This window comes from Oryctolagus cuniculus, chromosome 13 (genome assembly GCF_964237555.1).
Source record: "Oryctolagus cuniculus chromosome 13, mOryCun1.1, whole genome shotgun sequence".
Lineage (NCBI taxonomy): Eukaryota > Metazoa > Chordata > Mammalia > Lagomorpha > Leporidae > Oryctolagus > Oryctolagus cuniculus.
Window position 1 is genome coordinate 101,573,681 of NC_091444.1, and position 12,364 is coordinate 101,586,044.

General features: G+C 42.0%; 1 protein-coding gene across 45 annotated transcripts in view; it reads right to left on the reverse strand.

The window, feature by feature from the left end:
* ZNF438 (zinc finger protein 438) overlaps window positions 1-12,364 on the reverse strand; it is a 154,904-nt gene that overhangs the window by 74,499 nt on the left and 68,041 nt on the right. For 33 of the 45 annotated variants that reach the window (XM_051821657.2, XM_051821632.2, XM_070056065.1 and 30 more), the window contains one exon: window positions 250-330. The exons of the other annotated variants lie outside the window; for them this stretch is intronic. The gene's annotated coding sequence lies outside the window, so the exon portion shown is untranslated. The remainder of the gene's footprint in view (window positions 1-249; window positions 331-12,364) is intronic. 45 annotated transcript variants of the gene reach the window in all.

Below are 12,364 nucleotides of genomic sequence, written 5' to 3' on the forward strand. Positions count from 1 at the left end.
AAAAGGATGACTTAGAAGTTTTAGCTTCATTTTTAAAGCACCATGAGTTTAAACACTGTGTTTTATGAGCATATGGAACTTAGTAAGAAATCATCTTTTTGCCGTTTTCAGTAACTTAAAAGCCAAGGTAACCACAATTTGCATATCAAGAAGTTTTGAGAGTTGAGAAAGTACCAAGGTAGTGGACTTAATGCTTTGAATTTTACAACCGTCTTGAGCTGGTGCTAAGAGGGGCGTGAGCAGACTAACCTGAAGCAGCCTGACTTAGCAGATGTCTTCCAACTTCAAAACTGCAGTGTTGGATGAGCCGTGCCTTCCATTCCTCCTCATCTGAAAACAAACATAATGAAAACAATGGAACTAGGAGGACTGCTGGCTTATAGAAGCCAATTAGATGATTACACCTGGAGGACCATAAAAGAGTTATATGAAGTCCTATAAAATCGACATCACTTATGCCATGTATAATTTAAGAACCTAAAATAAAAATCTCAAGCTGCACTCAAAGGCTTCTAAAATAGGAGATATAATACATTCCCTTCATATATTTTTACATCAATCTCCTAAAAATTCTGGAAAATATATTACTGGATATATGAGTCTGGTTTAAACTGAATTATTTAAAATGCAGCTGACAGTTGAGTCCCAACCAGTGTCATGAGAAGCAGGGAAGAATGAAGCTAAAAGAGATAGTTCACAAAGAAACTTCCAGAAGAGACAAACACGAAAAATTCCAGGCCAAGGCAGCCAAAAGTGTCCTGCGTGGTCTAGAAAGCTGTAGGACCCGGGAGAGGGCTAATTACTGCAGGGAATGTGTGGGGAGGCTCTACATTACGGATGAACACAGAACAGGAGCTGGAGAGGGAGACAGACAGAGAGATGAGGACCAGACATTGGGGTTGGATTGTTCATGTTGAGTACTGGATTCAGCGCCAGACAGGGCTTTGGTCTGCAGGAGTCATCGAGAGTTCTCAGTAGAGAACACATTCAAATTCGTATTTTAACAAAATGGGTTCTGGTTCTGGGTTATTAGCTGATGTGAGAAGATTCAAAAGCCAGTGGGACCTGCTTCATTACTTCAGCATCAAGAGGAGAGGAAACCAGGGCAACCGCAGAGAGAGGAGAAGGTTGAAAAATTCACTGAAGGTGCGTGCATTTGATAGAGTGAGAGCCAGAACAGCCACCAACCAGTGGTGCACACTGACAGCTGGAGCAGTCACCAACATGGGTTACTCGGTGGCAAGCACAGGTTGTCTTGGCTGCCAACAGACCCATCTTTTCGATCAGAACCATGCCCTGCATGAATCAACCACAGTCTGAAGAAACCAACACATCAATCACTTCCTTCATTTCTGACATCGTGTTCTAGAACTTCAGAGCCCAATGTGCAATCAAGAACAAACCATGGGAGGCTGGCCCTGCAGGGCAACAAGTTAGGCTGCCACCTACAATGTCAGCATCCCATATGGGTTCCGGTTTCCATCCCATATGGCTGGCTGCTCCACTTCCAATCCAGCTCCCTGCTAATGTGCCTGGGAAAGGAGCAGAAGATGGTCCAAGTCCTTGGGCCCCTGTCACCCATGTGGGAGACCTGTTAGAAGCTTCTGTCTCCTGGCTTCAGCCTGGCCCATCCCTGCCATTGCAGTCATTGAGGAATGAACCAGTGGATGAAAGATCTCGCTCTCTCTAACTCTGCCTTTCAAACAAATAAAATACATCTTTAAGAAAATTAGGAAAAAAGAAAAACTATGCATTTCTTTTCTCCAAGGAGAACAACCTGTGTAGTCTTTTCTTGCTACAGTAAGTCAATAGAACAGTCAGCCTTTCTCTATTCTTTTCAAAATTATTTATCTATTTTATTTGAGAGGCAGAGACACAAGGAGAGATTTTCTCCTATCCACTGATTCACTCCCCAAATGCCTTAACAGCTGAGGCTGGGCCAGGCTGAAGACTGGAGCTGGGAACTTGATCCAGTGGCAAGGACCCAAGTACCTCAGCCATCATCAGCTGCCTCCCAAGGTGCACACTGGCAGGAGCCAGAATGTAGAGTGGACTGAGACCTGAACCCAGGCACTCTGATTTGGGAGGTGGGCATCCCAAATGGTGCCTCAGTTGCCAAAGTCTGTCCCTGTCCACCTTCTATGAGGATTACCCCAGAAGGGTCTTCCACAAGAGTGGTATTCACCAGTGAAGCCGTGGAAGAAGAGTGAGAGGAGGGAATGCCCTCTGTTTTTCAGGGCACAAGGGGGGCTGTGTAGAACTTAACAGTCACAGGCAACTACAAAAGACGTTTCAGGAAGGTAATAAGAGGACAAAAATTTCCAATAACTGGGGGATTAAAGTAAAAAAAAAAAAAGAGAGAGAGAAATGGAATATACCAGTAAACTTTATCCTTCCAAGAGGCCTGGCATAGCTTGAAAGGGAAGCTGAATCATTCACAAAGTTTTAGTTGTTGTTATTGATTTTTTATTTCCATTGTTCATGCTAATAAAAGGAAGACATGGAAAGAGGAGTGGCAAATAATGGAGCGAATCCAAGAGAAGGTGGCAACAAGAACTCTGGTAGGGTTAGCCATGTGAAAGAGGAGAAACGGTTTTATTTATTGGAAAGGAGGAGTATCAGAGAGAGGAAGGGAGACAAATACAGAGTTCTTCCATCCACTAGTTCAGTCCCCAAGTGCCCACAACAGCTAAGGCTAGGTGACACTGAAGCCAGGAGCCTGGAGCTCCATTGGGTCTCCCACATGGGTAGCAGGGACCCAAGTACTCAAGCCATCATCTGCCACCTCTCAGGACACAATCAGAACAGAGTAGCTGGGTCTCCAACTAGGCATTCTGATACGGGATGCAGGCAACCCAAGCAGTAGCTTAACTCCTTGCCCTACGGTGTCTGTCCCCGGCTCCCTCTCTACATTTAGGAAGAATGTTTGGTGGATACAGATGAAATTTTTTGTGTAGGAATAAAGTTGAGGGGGTTCAAATCCAATTGTCAGATCATAAGAGAGGGGAAAAGAACAGGAAGGGGGGGCACAGAGAGAGAGAGAGAGAATAAGACAAAGTATATGAATGAAGGGATATTTAAGAATTTGAGAGGAAAAAAATCCACCAGAAATGTGGAGAAAAGAAAGAAGGGGTTTTCAGTATTTGAGATCTTAGAGCAATTCTGGTTGACAAAAGGCAAAGAAATTATAAAACAGAATTCTGAGCATCAGAAGCTCAGAAACATGAATTTGGAGAAGCAGATTATAATCAGAGGGCTTCGGGGAAGATGATAGTTTTAAGCCCAGAGCTGACATCATTGAGGAAGTTGGAGCACTAGCATGAAGTCAGCCAATAGCAAGAACGGCAAAGGGGTGATGGTGGTATACAACTTACACAAGAAGCTGCCGATAAAGGCACCAGCATAATCTGTATTCGACAGTGCACAGCAAAGGGGCACATAAAACTCCATACTTTCTCTTGATATGATTGTGAAAAAAAAAAAAAAGGCATTGGCACTGTCTGTGAAAGCCAGATTTAAATTTCTGGGAAGGAGAAGGAAGAGGAATTATAGGAAAAGGTCCAAACTGTAAGAATTTGTTCACAGGAGGGCAGAAGGTCCAGATGACAGGAACTGGAAGGGGTCCGCGGTGCAGCAGCTGGGGTTCTGTGTGCCCCGGGTAGGCCGGACTGCTTGGAAGGAGGGCTCCGCCCGAGGTGGTGGGTGACTCAACACTATCTCTTTCTCTCTGTCTCTTACCTAGTCCATGAGATAGGGCCTCCTGGTCACCAGTCTCTTCCTCTCTTAGAATCTGCTTGCCCACCATAAGCTCAACAGGGCCAGTTAAGTCCCTCCAGCTTGAAGGAACAAGATGAGATGCAGACCTAAACACGCTGTGCTACCTCACCTTCCGTACACGGTACATGAAATGTCAGCATCCTTATTCTAATCTTGACTTCCGTCAAGGGTACAGAAGTTGGGAAAAGGAAAATGTGGGGTACTAACTGGTCCCTTCAGACTCCGACCACGAGACTGTAAACAGTCAGAGAGCAGTGTGAAAGGACCTGTTAGGGGAGTCAACTGGGTACAGAACTTGCCAGCCACAGGGGCTTAAAGGCCAAGTACGAGCAAGGCCTAACCCTGAGAGCTTGTTCAGCTGAAAAACACAACTGCAGTGGGGAGATTTATGACTGGGGAGTCACTGCCTATGTGTAACAGATTTGAGACCCCTTCTCATGGCATTGTGGTGTGGTGCACTTTTCAGGACACCTGTTCACTTCGTATAAGCTGTCGGCTCTATTCCCATCGAGTAAAACTGTTCATGATATGTTCTTATCCTGTAGATATTTCCTGCATTTCTACTGATGCTTCCTTTTCATTCTTGTGAATCTGAACTTTGTTATTTTCCTTGGTAGGGGTGTGTCAATTTTATTAATACTTTCAAACACACACCTTTTCACTTTGTTGACTTTTTCTATTTTATGCCTACTTCTTTACTTATCTTATGTCTACTTTTAAACTCTTTATTATTGTCTTCTTCCAAGTTTAAGCATTTTCCCAGCTTTTTGAGATGCAAAATTATATCACTGTTTTTTAACCTGACCATTTTAAACATAAGGATATAAAGCTATATGTTTTCTCTGAATCCTACTTTGCGGCTCACAAGTTTGATGCTGACTCTTCAATATTTTCTAATTTCTACTGTATTTCCTTTGAATCTTTTGTGATTACTTAGAAGGATGTTCTTTATTTCCAAGCAGAGTGAGGACTTTCCAGTGACGGTTCTATTATCTGTTTCTGGTCACATTCCACTATGCACATTTGCTGCAGGATTTCAATGCTCTGAGAGTCATTAAGACTTGTTCTTTGTCCCGGCACCTGTTCTGTTTTCATAAAACTTCCACGTGCACTGGAAAAGTGTGTGTTCTGCAGCTGTTGGGAATGTTCTATAAATAGCAACAGGTCAAGTTTGTTCTAAGAATCTTAAATATTGATTTGCTGAAATCTGCTTCTTCTATCAATTGCTGAAAGAAGGTTCTTAATTTGCTAAGCTGATGCATTTGTTTATTTCTCTTTGTCAATTTTAGCTGTTTATGTTTTGAAGTTACATTATCAGGAACATATAAATTTAGAATTTTTGTATTTCAATGGGATTGACACTTTTATCATTATAAAATATTCCCTTTATCTTTCATAATATATTTTTTCCTTAATGACCTACTCTGATATTAATATATCAGATTCTATTAGTGTTTGTACAATATACTTTTTTCTATATGTTCTTATGTAATATATATCTTGTTGATTTTTTTTAGTTCAGCCCCCAGATTTTTGGCTTTTAATTGAACTAAATCTATTTGTAATAAATTAATTACTGATTTTAAGAACATTTTCTTGTTAGTTTTCTTCTCTTTTTAAAAGACTTATTCATTTTTATTTGCAAGGCAGAGAGAGAGAGAGAGAGAGACCTTCCATCCACTGGTTCACTCCCAATGTCTACAACAGGTGGGGTTCAGCCAAGCAGAAGACAGAAGCCAGGAGCTCCATGCGGGTCTCCGAGGTGGGTGGCAGGAACCCAAGCACTGGGGCCTTCATCTGCTGTTTTCCCAGGCACATTAGCAGGGAGCTGGATACGTGGGGGAGCCAGGACTCAATTCCAGGGACTCCAATATGGGATGCAGGTGCCCCAGGAGCAGCCTAACCCACCTCACTGTGCTGCAACACCACCCACTCCTGTTAGTCTCTGCTCATCCCGTCTGTCTTCTGTCTGCTTTGATTCCCCCAATATTCTTGACTAATCAATTCTTCATTATTCCGTTTTATTTCCTGCTGAACTTTAAGCATTATTGAAAACGTTGAAGTGTTTAAAGCTAGTCTCCTTGAGACTGAAAGCACTCTTGACTTACTACAGTTGACTTTTACTACTTCCTGACCTAGCTAAAAATATCAGTCGAACCACTCACGTCCACCTTCCCTTTGTTCACTGTCTTGCTATACTGCTGTATTTCGAGCCTACAAGACCGCTGTAGCTGCTGCTTCGCATAGCCGGGCCATTCTCACATTTACTCACAGACTTGCTCCGCTGTGTTCTTCGTTTTGGCCCCGAGGTTCTGATTCCACAGGGCGTCACTTTTTCCCAGCTGAAGTGACTTCTGCAGAGCCAATGCAGAGCCTCCTCACGACTGTCCCCCACCCTCTGTCTAATTCTGCCTCCATCAGAATACGACTTCCAGTGGGTACGCAATGTCAGCCTGCAGGATTTTTCCTTCCTATACTGAAAACAGGAGGCTGTCATTCTGATAGTAATGATTTCTGTACCACAGCCAGTCATCAATCTTAACTGTTGCACCTTTGAAGCGACCGTTTCTTTTGGTTGATCTAAGAGTTGTTTTTTCACACTTGGATTCTCAAGTGTCACAGTGCTGTAACTGGGCCTGGCTTTCTTTTTTTTTTTTTAAATTTTTATTTATTCATTTGATAGATAGAGTTAGACAGTGAGAGAGAGAGACAGAGAGAAAGGTCTTCCTTTTCCGTTGGTTTACTCCCCAAGTGGCCACTACAGCCGGTGCGCTGCGCCAATCCAAAGCCAGGAGCCAGGACCTTCTTCCTGGTCTCCCATGTGGGTGCAGGGGCCCAAGCACTTGGGCCATCCTCCACTGCCCTCCCAGGCCACAGCAGAGAGCTGGACTGGAAGGGGAGCAACCGGGACTAGAACCTGGGATGCCAGCGCTGCAGGTGGAGGATTAGTCAAGTGAGCCACGGTGCTGGCCCCAGGCCTGGCTTTCTTTATATTAATTTTGCTTGAGATTCAGTAGGTTTCTTGTGCTTCCTGAATGTATAGGATATTTTTCATCAGGTTGGAAAATCTCTTGGTCATTATCATTTCAAATCCTGTTTATTTGTTTTATTTTCCTTTTTAATTTTTTTTATTGTAACTTTTAATTAGTTTTTAACAGATTTAGCATGATTGGCAGATTCAATTCTAAGAACATAATGATAGTCCCTATCTCCTTCCTTTCACCCCTCCCTTTCTTTTTTTAGTTTTTCAGATAACATATTTTAAAAGTACATTATAGTAAAAAGGCTCAATACTTCATCAAATAAGAAGTTTAACAAGTAAAACACAAAAAGATCCTAGTTTAGTGGGAACTCAGACAATGGCTATGAACAATAATTGAAGGTAGGGTGTTTGGGAAGTGATTAGACTGGATTAGGCCATGAGGGTACAGGCTCCATGACTGAATCCCATGGCTTTATAAGGGCAGAGACAGGTGTGCTCCCTTGTCACATGGCACTGTGCGCCCACCACCCAGGACTCTACCAGGAAGCTGCATCGGCAGGGGCTCGGCCAGTACAGCTGCCCATTGTGACTGTGAACCTCCTGCTGCAGCGTGACCCTCTTTCCCCACACAGCTAGCCCGCTCAGAGGAGAAATGAAAAGCTGCCTGGCACAGGTCCAGTTTCCGGACCTAGACAGCTTTACTCTTAAATCTTGGAGTATACCGAAAGTATTGAATTGCTATTGAAGAGGGTAAATAAATTTGTGATCTTTTTAAAGGCTTTTGGTTTTATCATTTTTAAAAATTATGTCTGCTTTCTATTTTCTATTTTGTTGCTATGCACTTTTCTTCTACCTTCTACTTACTTTGGGCTTATTTTGCTTTTATTTTTTTTCCAGCTATGGAAGCTTAGATAATTTATTTTAGATCTTTCTTCTTTTTGAGTCTTAGTATCCTAAAGCTATGCATTTTCCTCTGAGCACAACTTTGGCTGCACTCTGTAAGCAATGATGTATTTTCATTTTTATTACATTCAAAGCATTTTCTGATTTCCTTTATACTTTCTCTCTGACCATGATTTATTTAAAAGTGTGTTGTGTAATTTTCAAATATTTGAGATCAGTGTTCCAGTCCATTGCTGCTGATCTTTAACTCAATTTAATTATGGTGGAGAAAAGTTATTAAAACTTGTTTCATGACCTAACACATGATCCACATGTGTACTTTTAAAGGAATGTGTAAAAAGGTACTTCAAAAAGTTTGTAGGAAATAGAATTAAAGATACATTTATTTTCATGCAGAAAATTTAAATGGTAATACAAAGGATCTTCAAAAAGTCAACAGAAAATCTCTATAATGAAAAGATCGTATAAGGATTTCAAAATTACTCTGCCTTAAAATAAAGGTATCTTTTAATCCCATTTCCCCACAAGCTGAAGTCCTCTCATATGTTGCCACTATTGCGTGAAGTATTCCATAAATGCCAACAAAACCCAACCGTTAACAGTGTTGTTTCTGTTTCTGTTTCTTTGTGAGTGTGCTGATGTTCTAACTTATTCTATCAGTTGCTGAGGTGGAGGTGCTGAAGCACCAGTTAAGAACAGGCACATTTATCTATTTCTCCTTTCTGCTCTGTCAGTGTTTGCTTCAAATATTTTAAAGCTGTTACTGAGTTCATAGACATTAAATATTATGTATTTTAGACTCATGAAATCCTTTATCATTATGAAATGCCAGTTGTTATCATCAGAAACATTTCATGTTTCAAGGCCTACTTTGTTGGATATTAACATAACATACACCAGTTTTCTTAATGAATAGTGTTTACATGGTATTTCTTTCTGATTCTATGGCTTTTTACCTACATGGTTATATCTGAATAGAATTTCTTACATACAATATTTTCAGTAGTCTCTTCTTATTTTCAGCTTCTCTTTCTGTGGTTTCAGTTAACCATGGTCTACAACACCTCACAAACAGTAAAAGGAAAACTAAAGAAATAACAAATTCCTAAGTCCTATTTCGTGTGCTGTTCTGAGTAGCATGATGGAAATCTCACTCCATCCTGCTCCCACCTGCCCAGGACATGGATCACTCTTATGTCCAGTGCATCCAGCTGTGTGCTACCTGCCTGTTAGTCACGCAGTAGCCATCTCGATTAGTATTAGATCAACTACTGTGTTATTATGGTGCCTAATTCTACAGTAACTTTTATTTTATACAATAATGAACACAAAGCACAAGAGTAGTGGTACTGGCAATTTTATTACACTATATAGCTATTGCTCTATTTTATTATTATATTTGATGTCTAATTTATAAATTAAACTTAATCATAGGCACATATGTGCATGTATAGGAAACATATAATGTAGGGTTCAGTACCTATTGGTGGCTGCAGGCATCCACTAGGGATCTTGAAATGTGTCTCTGTGGATAGGAGGAGGCACTGTTGTTAAGTCTTGCTATTTTATTCAGCCTGAAGCCTGTGCCTTTAAGGTATTTGGAACACTTAAACTTACTACACTTATTTATATGGCTGATCTGAATCAAACATATTATCTTCTATTTGTCCCTAATTGTTTTTATCCCCTTTTCCCATTTCTCCTGCCATCATTTGGGGTTGCTTTCTTTTATACTATTCATTTCATCAAATACACTTGGATTTTTGTAGTTTTAGTGGTTGTGCTGGTGTTTAAACCATGCACTTTCACTTATCACACAAGACCTAACAACAGTGCCTGGCCGGGTCTGGAGAAGACAATCACTGGAGGCCTGAGCGACATTAGTGAAACCGTCACTGAGGGGGCGAAGCGGCCACCTCCCTGTGTCGAGGTGGGGGTCTGTTAACTCACCTCCCTGTGTCGAGGTGGGAAGTCTGTGAACACTGTCACTCACATAAAACAGAAAAGAGAAAATACACCCAAGAAAGCAGTAGGTTTGACTAAGGAGCTTTCTAGGCAGAAGGCTGAAACTGTGGCTTCTTTTAGCCATGTTTGGTAAGTTATGCACAGAGAGTGATGAACTAACAGAAGAACTATTGCAAGTTCAAGAGAATTCAGAGAACATATAAAGGAGCCAGGGTGTGCTCTTTTAAAAAACAAAACAGTTCCTCACTCCTGTTCTCTCCAGACAGAAAGCGAAGGAAAATGAATGTGGATGTGTCCTTCATCCTGTGGGGTGTGTGATGGTTTGATACACAGGAAGCCCACACATTTTTAAAGGCATTTTGTCAGTGAGGACTGGTAGGGATAGAAACAGTACAAAGTGAAAGGGGCTGGCAGACCTCACACTTCTGCAGGCAGAAAGCAAGGTGGAAAGGCCATCCACAGGCAAACACAACAGTGTTCTGGAGAAGCAGCAGAACGGCTCAGTGGTGAGAGGGTAAAGCTTGGTGGTGGGGAGGGCCGTTCCCACGGTACAGAAATACGCGGCAAGGGAACCGACGGCATCAGGATTTCAGTTATCAGGGTCCAGTGAAAAGCCTCCGGTTTCACCATTCTGGAGTGGCAGTGTTCCCTGCAGTTCTGCTCTGCCTGCTTTCCACTGTGAGCTGGATAAACCACTTGTCTGTTCACAGAACTGTACCAGAGAAGCCTCCTGTATGTCTCGACCTGATTACCAGCAAGATTCTGGACTTGAGGATAAAGCCGTAGCAGGGAGAGGATCTGGGGGTTCTTAGAAGTATGTATGTTTTGAACAAGGAGGAATTTAAACCATTTGTGCCCCAAGGGTTGTCATGAGCTGTTGCATTAAAGAGGGCCACCAACCCTCTGGACCTCTTCTGTGGACAGGCCATGGCTACGGCCCCTCTCCTTGAAGGTGGTGGGATTCTGGGACAGCTCTGACCAATAGAATATGGCGGAAGTGACGTGGTGCCATTTTGCAGGCTTAGGCCTGATGACACTGGCAATATCTACTTCCTATTTCTTAGAAAATGCTGTCTGGAAGCCCCAAGCCCCAATATCAGTGGCCTGATCACAATGGAATAAAGTCATGTGCACCCAGGCTTCCACCTCTGCCCAGGCACCACGTCTATGTGGATCCTGGAGCCTCAACAGCACACACCAGGTGAGTACCACCCAAGTGGCCCAGATAATGCCACTTGAACAGAAACACCATCCAGCGGGGACCTGCCTGAATTCTCAACCCATAGAATCATGAACTCCATAAATTACCAAGTATGGGCCCAACTTATTATATAGGCAGCTACTAGTGTAACAATGATCTTTATAATTTATCTGCTTTGTTTTAGTTTTTTGAGATACTGCAGGAGCCCCAACATCCTGTCACTAACTTCTACATTCCAGCTGTAAGGAGAAGCCCAAACCTAGTCATTCTATAAAAATAATTTACAAAGTTCACTGCATTGGCGATGGAAAAGCCAATTTTCTCTGTGATATTATAAAATAAACAATTTACGAGACTTAATAAACTTCAACTAAATTTTACAATTATAACCAACTGTTTTCTCCTTATTACATGAACTAATGTCCACACATAATCAAGCCAAAGTATTCATGCTCAGGCTGTTCTTCAGTTCATTTAACAAATGGATATTTACATGTTTCTCATGACTGAAGCATGAGTAGCATCACAGATATAAAATTAAGATCATTTATAGTAGTCTAAGGCAGGGCTTTTCCAACACAACATAAAAAATGGTAATATATTGTGATAACTAGTACAGAACACGCAAAACCTATTAATAAAGGGATAAACAAAATGTATGTGTATGTACGTACATATTAGTGTATGATATCCTTTTTATAAATGACTGGTGCCTGGATGTATACTGCAGTATTAACAGCTAAAAATCAGAAACTTCAATACACATTAATAAAAAACAATGCCTAAGAAGAGACTAGAGGAAAGAGACTTTACATATTTCACATTTGACAAACGAATTGAATTTTGAGAAATATTTTACGACAAACTAATGTATCACTTGTGAAAATTTATAAACAAGGAAAAACCCACCACGACAAGTGAGTCTGGGTGGCCACGCTCTTTTGAGTTTGAAAGGTCCCTTGGCCTATGCAGTGGGGAAGAGTCAAGATGATTCCTCCAGGAAAATCCAAATGCCATCAGCTCACACGCCCACTCAGAGGTGGCAGACACTCCACTCACTTTTTTTTTAAAAGATTTATTTATTTATTTGAAAGAGTTATAGAGAGAGAGAAGGAGAGGCACAGAGAGAGAGAGAGAGAGAGGTCTTCCACCTGCTGGTTCACTCCCCAATTGGCCACAATGGCTGGAGTTGTACAGATCTGAAGCCAGGAGCCAGGAGCTGTTTCTGGGTCTCCCATGCAGGTGCAGGGGCCCAAGGACCTGGGCCATCCTATACTGCTTTCCCAGGCCATAGCAGAGAGCTGGATCGGAAATGGAGCAGTGGGGACTTGAACTGGAGCCCATATGGGATGCCGGCACTGCAGTTGGCGGCTTTACTCACTATGCCACAGTGCCGGCCCCTCAAGCACTTTTTCACCCCTAGCCTCCCCAGCTGGCCCAAGATGATGCCAATCCTGTGTCTAAACTGGCTGACTATTAAAAATGGCTCCATTGCTAACTGGTAATAGAGCAACTAAGCTCCAAGAGCTTGCTAA